Genomic DNA, 9414 nt, shown 5'->3' with positions numbered 1-9414 from the left:
GGCCGAGCAGTTCACTCGTCCGTGCCCTAACTTGGCGATGGAGGAGACCTACGGCGACGGCGGAGAGGACGTTGTCCGCGGTCGGCATGAAGACGGCGTCGGAGAGGTTGCGGCAGCGAAGCGCTTCGTCGCCGGCGTCGTCGAGAGCTAGCGGTGGCGCTAGGGTTCGTGCGAGGGTGGAAGAAGAGATAGTTACCGCTGTGAGTGTGTATTTATAGGCACAGGGGCGGCACTGCGCTATTACACACGTGCCCCTGGAGATTCGCATTTGAGTAATACGTGGCCATCATGAAGTATTTTGGGGGCAGTTCCACCTCCCACGCATGCCTGGATTGTCGGGTGGTCGTTCCTACTTCTTCGGATTTCATGTGGATAAATGAGCATTGAAAACGGACTTAAATGTTGTCTCTGTGTCTTCTGCTGACAAGGACGCAGAGAAGACATTCGACAGTTTCAATAGAATGCATATGACTTGGAGAGATAGAATTTTGAGATAGAGAGCATAGAGAGGTTAGGGTCTGATCACATTCACTTAGTTCAAAAGATTCAAACAAGAAGACATAGCTATAGTGAATGATGTAGAGGACAGAACACTAGTATATATATATATATATCTATATAATCAACGTAGTGAAGATAATCATGAAGACATGTTGAGATTGAAGCCAAACCAAATATGAAGACATTGCAAGGTAACGCCATGAGTGAAACACTTCAAAATAGAACGTTTGGTGGTGGCGTTACCCACCGTATAGGAAGTATTAGACCCAGGCACGGCGCACAATTATCGTGGCGCTCCGAAGTCAAATTCCACATTAATGTATTCACACTTAGAATGTATGTCTTCATTGATTGAAGATATACTTTACTTCATGTGTTGCACATCTAAGTCATCAATATGCATAAGGGTTAGGATGTGTGCCTGATCACAGGACATTTGAGGATTCTAGGATATTTAGCTCACACCGTAACTTGCAAAACCTCTTCTCATCCAAGGGCTTGGTGAAGATATCTGCCAATTGCTCTTCAGTGTTGACGTGTATGATATCAATGTCTTCCTTCACAACATGATCTCTGAGAAAGTGATGACAAATTTCAATGTGCTTTGTCTTCGAGTGCTGAACTGAGTTGTTGGAAATCCTGATGGCGCTTTCGTTGTCGCAGTAAAGTGGCACTTGCTTCAGATGAATGCCATAGTCCTTGAGTGTTTGCTTCATCCACAGAAGTTGAGCGCAGCAAGATCCAGCAGCAATGTATTCAAATTCAGCAGTGGAGAGAGATACACAGTTCTGCTTCTTTGAAGACCAACATACAAGTGATCGTCCCAGAAAGTGACATGTGCCTGATGTAGACTTGCGATCAACTTTGTCACCAGCATAATCAGCATCCGAGAATCCAACCAAATCAAACTCTGAGCCCTTTGGATACCATAATCCTAGAGTTGGGGTGTGAGCCAAATATCGAAGAATTCGCTTCACAGCTAAGTGATGCGACTCCTTTGGTGCCGCTTGAAATCGAGCACACATGCAAACACTAAGCATAATATCTGGCCTAGATGCACATAAATAAAGCAAAGAACCAATCATGGAGCGGTATACCTTTTGATCGAACTCTTTACCATTGTCGTCAGGACCCAAATGATGTTTGGCTGGCATTGGTGTTGTGAAGCCTTTGCAGTCTTGCATACCGAACTTCTTCAGGCAATCTTTGAGATACTTCTCTTGATATATGAAGATGCCATTGTGTTGTTGTCGTATTTGAAGACCAAGGAAGAACTTCAGCTCCCCCATCATGGACATCTGATATTGCTCTTGCATCATATATCCAAACTCTTCACTGTACTTCTGATTGGTGCAGCCGAAGATAATGTCATCCACATATATTTGGCATACAAACAGTTCACCATCATATGTCTTCGTGAAAAGAGTGGGATCTAGGGAACCAGGTATGAAGCCTTTGCTCTTCAGGAAGTATTTGAGTGTGTCATACCAGGCCCTAGGGGCTTGTTTGAGGCCATACAGTGCCTTGCTGAGCTTGTATACCATGTCAGGATGTTTTGGATTTTCAAAGCCAGGTGGTTGTGCAACATACACTTCTTCTTCAATCTTGCCATTGAGAAAGGCACTCTTCACATCCATTTGATATAGAAGTATGTTATGATGATTTGCATAGGCCATCAGTATGCGTATGGCTTCAAGCCTAGCCACAGGAGCAAATGTTTCATTGAAGTCAATGCCTTCCACTTGAGTATATCCTTGAGCAACGAGACGAGCTTTGTTTCTGACAACTTGACCATGCTCATCTTGCTTGTTGCGGTATATCCATTTGGTGCCTATTATGTTGTGCTTCCGTGGATCAGGACGCTTAACCAGTTCCCATACATTATTCAGCTCAAACTGTTGAAGCTCTTCTTGCATAGCTTGAATCCATTCAGGTTCCATGAAGGCTTCTTCAACTTTCTTGGGTTCTAATATTGAGACGAATGCGAAGTGCCCACAGAAATTTGCTAGCTGAGTTGCCCTTGAACGAGTGAGTGGACCAGGTGCATTGATGTTATCAATTATTCTTTCAATCTGCACTTCTTTGGCAATGCGAGGATATACAGGGCGAAGACTTTGCTCTTGCTGTTCACTGTCGTTGTTGAAAGGAGTGTCTTCAGGCTGAGCAATGTCTTCATGTTGATCAGGTGCTGAAATGATAAGTTCTTCTTCAGGATGAGCTTCAGAAGGTATAATCTCTCCAGTTCCCATTAGCTTGATTGATTCACTGGATGGAACTTCATCTAGCACACTTGGCAGCTGCTCTCTTTGTGATCCGTTGGTCTCATCGAACCACACATCCACTGTTTCAACCACTTTGTAATGAAAGAGATTGAAGACTCTGTAGGAGTGTGAATCCTTTCCATATCCAAGCATAAAACCCTCATGTGCTTTTGGTGCAAATTTTGAGGTGTGATGTGGGTCCTTGATCCAGCACCTTGCGCCAAATACTCTGAAGTAACTGACATTTGGCTTTTTGCCAGTAAGGAGCTCATAAGATGTCTTGTTCAGTAGCTTGTGAAGATAAACACGATTGATTGTATGACATGCAGTATCAATGGCTTCAGGCCAGAATTTTCTTGGAGTCTTGTATTCATCTAGCATTGTTCTGGCCATCTCAATTAGTGTTCTGTTCTTGCGTTCGACGACGCCATTCTGCTGTGGCGTGTACGGGGCTGAGAGTTCATGTGTGATGCCCAAGGTATCAAGATATGTATCAAGGCCAGTGTTCTTGAATTCAGTGCCATTGTCACTTCTGATGTGCTTTATCTTGGCGCCAAAATTGTTCATACCACGATTGGCGAAGCGTCTGAAGACATCCTGCACTTCAGTCTTGTAAAGGATTATGTGCACCCAAGTATATCTAGAATAATCATCAACAATAACGAAGCCATAGAGGCAAGCAGTAGTAGTTAGAGTTGAGTAATGAGTGGGACCGAAAAGATCCATGTGGAGCCGTTCGAAGGGTTGAGTAGTAGTCATGATTGTCTTCGAGGGATGTTTGGCCCTTGTCATTTTCCCTGCTTCACAGGCACCGCATAAATGGTCTTTCTTGAACTTGACGCCCTCGATGCCTATGACATGCTTCTTCTTCGCGAGGGTGTGGAGGTTCCTCATGCCAGCATGTCCAAGCCTCCGATGCCATAGCCAGCATTCTGAAGCCTTTGCTAGAAGACATACTGCAAGCTGTGGCCCTGCTGAGAAATCTACCACGTACAGATCATCTTTTCGATACCCTTCAAACACTAGAGACTTGTCAGATTCCATTAGTACAAGGCAACGATATTTTCCAAACATTACGATCATGTTCAAATCACAAAGCATTGAGACAGACATTAAGTTGAAGCCAAGGGATTCAACAAGCATGACTTTATCCATGTGTTGATCCCTTGAGATTGCAACTCTACCTAGACCCAATACCTTACTTTTACCAGTGTCAGCAAATGTGATGTGACTCTTGTCGGATGGACATAAGGTTGAGTCCATAAGAAGACTTCTTTTTCCAGTCATGTGATTTGTACACCCACTGTCAATAATCCATTCTGAAGACGCTGGTGTCGTACCCTACAGTGCAGTTAGGGGGATAGGCTTCACCAAGAGCATTGTGAAGCAAAAACATTTGACGAACCAGTGGGTTATGAAAGCTTAGATCCAGGTTAGGACTAATAGGGAGAGTGGCAAGCGATTCAGGTACGAAGTACATAGTAAGACCATTTGGGCATTTGATCTTGCGCCCTACAAGATGTTTAAGGTCCCTAACAATAGCGTCAGACGATTTTGGTTTTCTGCTGAAGACCATTCCCTGCAAAAGAGAGTTAAGCCTTCTTAACCACCCACATCTTCAAGGGTGTCTTAGAAGCAATAAGTCTAAGTGCATCATTTGAGAATTTTGGCTTTGAAGCCTTAGCAAACAGTTTGTAGGTGGACAATAGTACTCATAAGAATAAGCAGCATAGTTCTTGGTCTTATGAACATAGTGGTTTGATGAACCGCTCTCATATTCATATGACTGAGTATGGTCTCCCGGCAAAACATTTGCGTTAGTGCGACTCAGGTGAGTCCTCTGTTTGTATGAAGCCTTTGGACTGTATGAAGCCTTTGGTCTGAGGTTTGTCTTCTTCAAGTGAGGTGTCATGAAGACATTCATAGGAAGATTTTCCAGACACTTTTTCGGAACCCAGATCTTCTTCATAGGCGGTCCATTCCTGCAGTTAGTACCAATGTACCTGGCAAACACTTCACCATTCTGATTCTTAAACAGTATATAGTTTGCATCAAAGGATTCATCAATGATAATGGGGTTAGCACAAGTGAAGCCAGTTAGATTGGATGGATCTGCTGAAGGTTCCTTTGCAGCAACCCACATGGTTTTGGGGTACTGCTCAGGTTTCCAGTAAGAGCCATCTGCATTCATTTTCCTTACGAACCCAACACCCTCTTTCCTAGGGTTTCGGTTCAGAATCTGCTTTTTGAGGACATCACATAGTGTCTGATGCCCTTGAAGACTTTTGTACATCCCTGTTTCAAGCAATGTCTTCAACCTAGCATTCTCATCAGCAATAGCGGTGGTATCCTCAACAGAGGGGTTAGTTACCGCATCAACAGTTGAAGATATTGCAACAGCAGTAGCAGTAGAACATTCAGCAACAGAAGTAGCATTATCACGCTCAATGCATTTAAGACATGGTGGTTCAAATCCTTCCTGAGCGGGACTGATCTGTTTGGCGCGTAGTGACTCGTTTTCCATTTGAAGATCTTCATGAACCGCTCTCAATTTCTCAAGATCTTGCTTCCTTTGAAGATAATCATAGGAAAGCTTTTCATGAGTTGTTGAGAGAGTTTCATGACGATTTTCAAGTTCCTGATATTTAACGTGAAGATTTTTTATGTCTTCAATTAAGGATTCAGATCGAGTCATTTCAGCACCCAACAGATCATCGCTTCTGTCTAACAGTTTTTGAATATGTTCCATAGCTTTCTGTTGTTCAGTTGCAATTTTAGCAAGTGTTTTGTAGCTAGGTTTTGAAACACAATCAGAGTCATCGTCACTAGATGTTTGATAGTGAGTAGTGCATGTGTTTACCTTGGCACCGCGTGCCATGAAGCAGTAGGTAGAAGCGGAGCAGTCCTTGTCATTTGCATCGGTGTCGGTGATGAAGTCATTGTCTTCAGTGTTGAAGATGGACTTGGCAACGTATGCTGTAGCCAGACTTGCGACGCCTGAGTCGGATTCCTCTTCAGACTCCACCTCCGCCTCCTCAGAAGCAGACTACTCCTCTGAATCCATTTCCTTGCCAACAAATGCACGTGCCTTGCCAGATGAGTTCTTCTTGTGTGATGAAGACTTTGAGGAAGACTTGGAAGAAGACTTTGAGTATTTCTTCTTCTTCTTCTTCTTCTTGTCGTCAGAGTCATATTCCTTGCTCTTCTTCTTCTTTTTGTTCTCATTGTCCCACTGTGGACACTCAGAGATGAAGTGGCCAAGTTTCTTGCACTTGTGACATGTTTTCTTCTTGTAGTCATGAGCAGGAGCTTCATCATTCCTTGAACTTGATCGGGAAGACTTTCTGAAACCTTTCTTCTTCGTGAATTTTTGGAACTTCTTGACAAGCATAGCAAGTTCCCTTCCAATGTCTTCAGGATCATCAGAACTGCTATCAGATTCTTCTTCAGATGAGGAGACAACTTTTGCCTTCAAGGCACGAGTTCGCCCATAGTTTGGACCGTAGATATCTCTTTTCTCCGAAAGCTGAAACTCATGTGTATTGAGCCTATCAAGTATGTCAGACAGATCGAGTGTCTTGAAATCAGGACGTTCTTGGATCATCAGGGCCAGGATGTCAAACGAACTATCAAGTGATCTCAGCAGCGTCTTGACGACTTTGTGTTTGGTAATCTCAGTGGCGCCGAGGGCTTGAAGCTCATTTGTGATGTCAGTGAGTCGGTCAAATGTGTGCTGGACATTCTCATTGTCATTTCGCTTGAAGCGGTTGAAGAGATTGTGAAGGACACTGATTCTTTGATCTCTCTGGGTTGAGATGCCTTCATTGACCTTGGAGAGCCAGTCCCAGACCAGCTTGGATGTCTTCAAAGCACTCACACGGCCATACTGTCCTTTGGTCAGATGACCACAGATGATGTTCTTGGCAGTAGAGTCCAGTTGAATGAATTTCTTGACATCAGCAACAGTAACACCTTCTCCAGCCTTGGGAACGCCATTCTCGACGACATATCATAGGTCGACGTCAATGGCTTCAAGATGCATACGCATCTTATTCTTCCAGTAGGGATATTCAGTTCCATCAAAGACGGGGCACGCAACGAAGACTTTAATTATCCCTGCAGTCGACATAGCTAAAACTCCAGGTGGTTAAACCGAATCACACAGAACAAGGGAGCACCTTGCTCTGATACCAATTGAAAGTGCGTTATATCGACTAGAGGGGGGGTGAATAGGCGATTTTTATGAAAGTCTTCAAAACATGGAAGTTATGAAGACAAACAATAGAGATATGCCTATTACTATGCAGCGGAAGGTAGACTACACTAGGCAAGCCATGGTCAAGTATCAACAGAGTGAAAGCACAGTGACAAATAGCTGTAGTGTAATAAGGATCAGGTAGGAAGATGTTATGAAGCCAAACAAATCATTCACTCACGTTGCGAAGACAAAAGATAGAACAGACATGCAATGACTTCACAATGAGTAATCAGTAAGTAAAAGGAAGTGAAGATGAAACCAGTGACTCGTTGAAAACAATGATGTGTTGGACCAGTTCCAGTTGCTGTGACAACTGTACGTCTGGTTGGAGCGGCTAGGTATTTAAACCTTAGGACACCCAGTCCCGGACACCCAGTCCTGAACACGCAGCTCAGGACACCAAGTCCTCACTGTATTCTCCTTGAGCTAAGGTCACATAGTCCTCGCCCAATCACTCTGGTAAGTCTTCAAGGTAGACTCCCAAACCTTCACAGACTTCGTTCACTGGCAATCCACAATGTCTCTTGGATGCTCTGAACACGACGCCTAACCGTATGGAGGATGCACAGTCCTCAAGTGTAATAAGTCTTCAGATCACACAGACAAGAAGACTTAAGTGATGCCCAATTCTCTCTGGCTCTGGTGGTTAGGGCTTTATCCTCGCAAGGAATTCTCTCTCAAAGGCTTCGAGGTGGGTTGCTCTCAAACGACAAAAGCCGTACTCTCAATCTGAGCAGCCAACCGTTTATGGTTATAGGGGGTGGGCTATTTATAGCCACTTGGCAACCCGACCTGATTTGTCCGAAATGACCCTGGGTCACTAAGGAACTGACACGTGTCTCAACGGTCAGATTTCAAATTCTCACAAACACATTAGTCCCTCAACTAGGTTTGTCGTCAATACTCCAAAACCAACTAGGGGTGGCACTAGATGCACTTACAGCAAGAAAATCCTGGATATACTTCTCTTGGGAAATAAAGAAGCCATTAAAGGTAGAAGAAACCTCAATGTCAAGAAAGTAGCAAAGAGGACCAAGATCAGACATAAGAAACTCACTATGACGAGCCTTCACAAAGGCAATGTACTTAGAATCATTGTCGGTGATGATCGACATATAGAAGAAGAGTTCGCCCACGAGTTGAAATGTAGAAAAAAGTGCAGGATCATGAGCACTTGCTGAAAAACCAGCCGCAATCACTATTGAGATGAAACGCTCAGACCAGACACGAGGGGTTTGCTTAAGGCCATATAGAGAGCGACAAAGACGACAAACCATGTCATCAGGAAGAGAAGCCGCAGCGAAAAGTGTGCGAAGAGTGGTCATGTGGGCCATAGGGGGGAATGTCTCATCGTAGTCATGACCATGTTCCCACCACTAGACGAGCTTTGTAATGCTCAAGAGAACCATCAGTCTTAACCTTGTAGACCCACATACAAGTGATGAGATGAGCACCAGGAGGAAGGGAAATGAGATCCCACGCGCCAATGCGTGAAAGAGCATCAATCTCCGATGCCATCACATGTTGCCATTTAGGATGAGCAACAACGTCATGATAAGTCTTCTCGAGAAGAGCGGTGCTAGAATAACCATAGCGGTCAGTAGGCAGAAGCGGGCGAGCTCGGAAGCCATAAGTAGGCTAAGCTGGAGGTGGTGCATTACCAACAGAAGAAGACAATAGTCGAGGGAGGTGGCTCATCAGAAGAATTCACAACACGCGGATGATCAATGTAGTAAAGAAGATGATGAGGGGGAATCAATGGGGAAGCCTCAGGTGATGAACGAGGTGGGGAAGCCACAAGTTACAAAGGTGTGGGGTCTACAACAGTAGTATGGGAAGACAAGGTGGGATGGGTGGACGAGGGCAATACTTGAGTGATAGGTGTATTTGAAAAAGTGAGGAAATAAATATCCTCAATGGGGGAGGTCAAAGGAGAGGATGGACAGGGATATAAAGGACGAGACTCATCAAAAGTCACATCCCGAGAAATGTGCATCCGACGACTAACAGGATCCCAACACAGATAGCCCTTGCATCATTGTAATCTAAGAAGACACACTCAACAGACTGAGTAGTTAGTTTGGTGCATTCGTGGGGGGCAAAAAGAATGTAGCAAATGCAACCAAACAAATGAAGTGTTGAGTAGTCAAGAGAACAACCAAAAAGATGCTCAGGAGGAATGTCAGTCTATAGAGTAGAGGAAGGATTAATGTCGATGAGATAGGTAGAAGTAGAAGCTACCTCAACCCAAAAGTGAGGTGGAAGAGAGGCGACAATCATCAACGCACGAACTGCCTCAAGAAGGTGACGCTGCTTGCACTCAGCAACACCCTTCTGAGCATGAGCACCAGGACAAGAGAACTGAGGAAGTGTGCCCTGCTCAACAAGGAATCC

Source organism: Triticum aestivum, chromosome 6A (genome assembly GCF_018294505.1).
Source record: "Triticum aestivum cultivar Chinese Spring chromosome 6A, IWGSC CS RefSeq v2.1, whole genome shotgun sequence".
Taxonomy (NCBI): Eukaryota; Viridiplantae; Streptophyta; class Magnoliopsida; order Poales; family Poaceae; genus Triticum; species Triticum aestivum.
Note: the sequence above shows the minus strand (reverse complement) of the source record.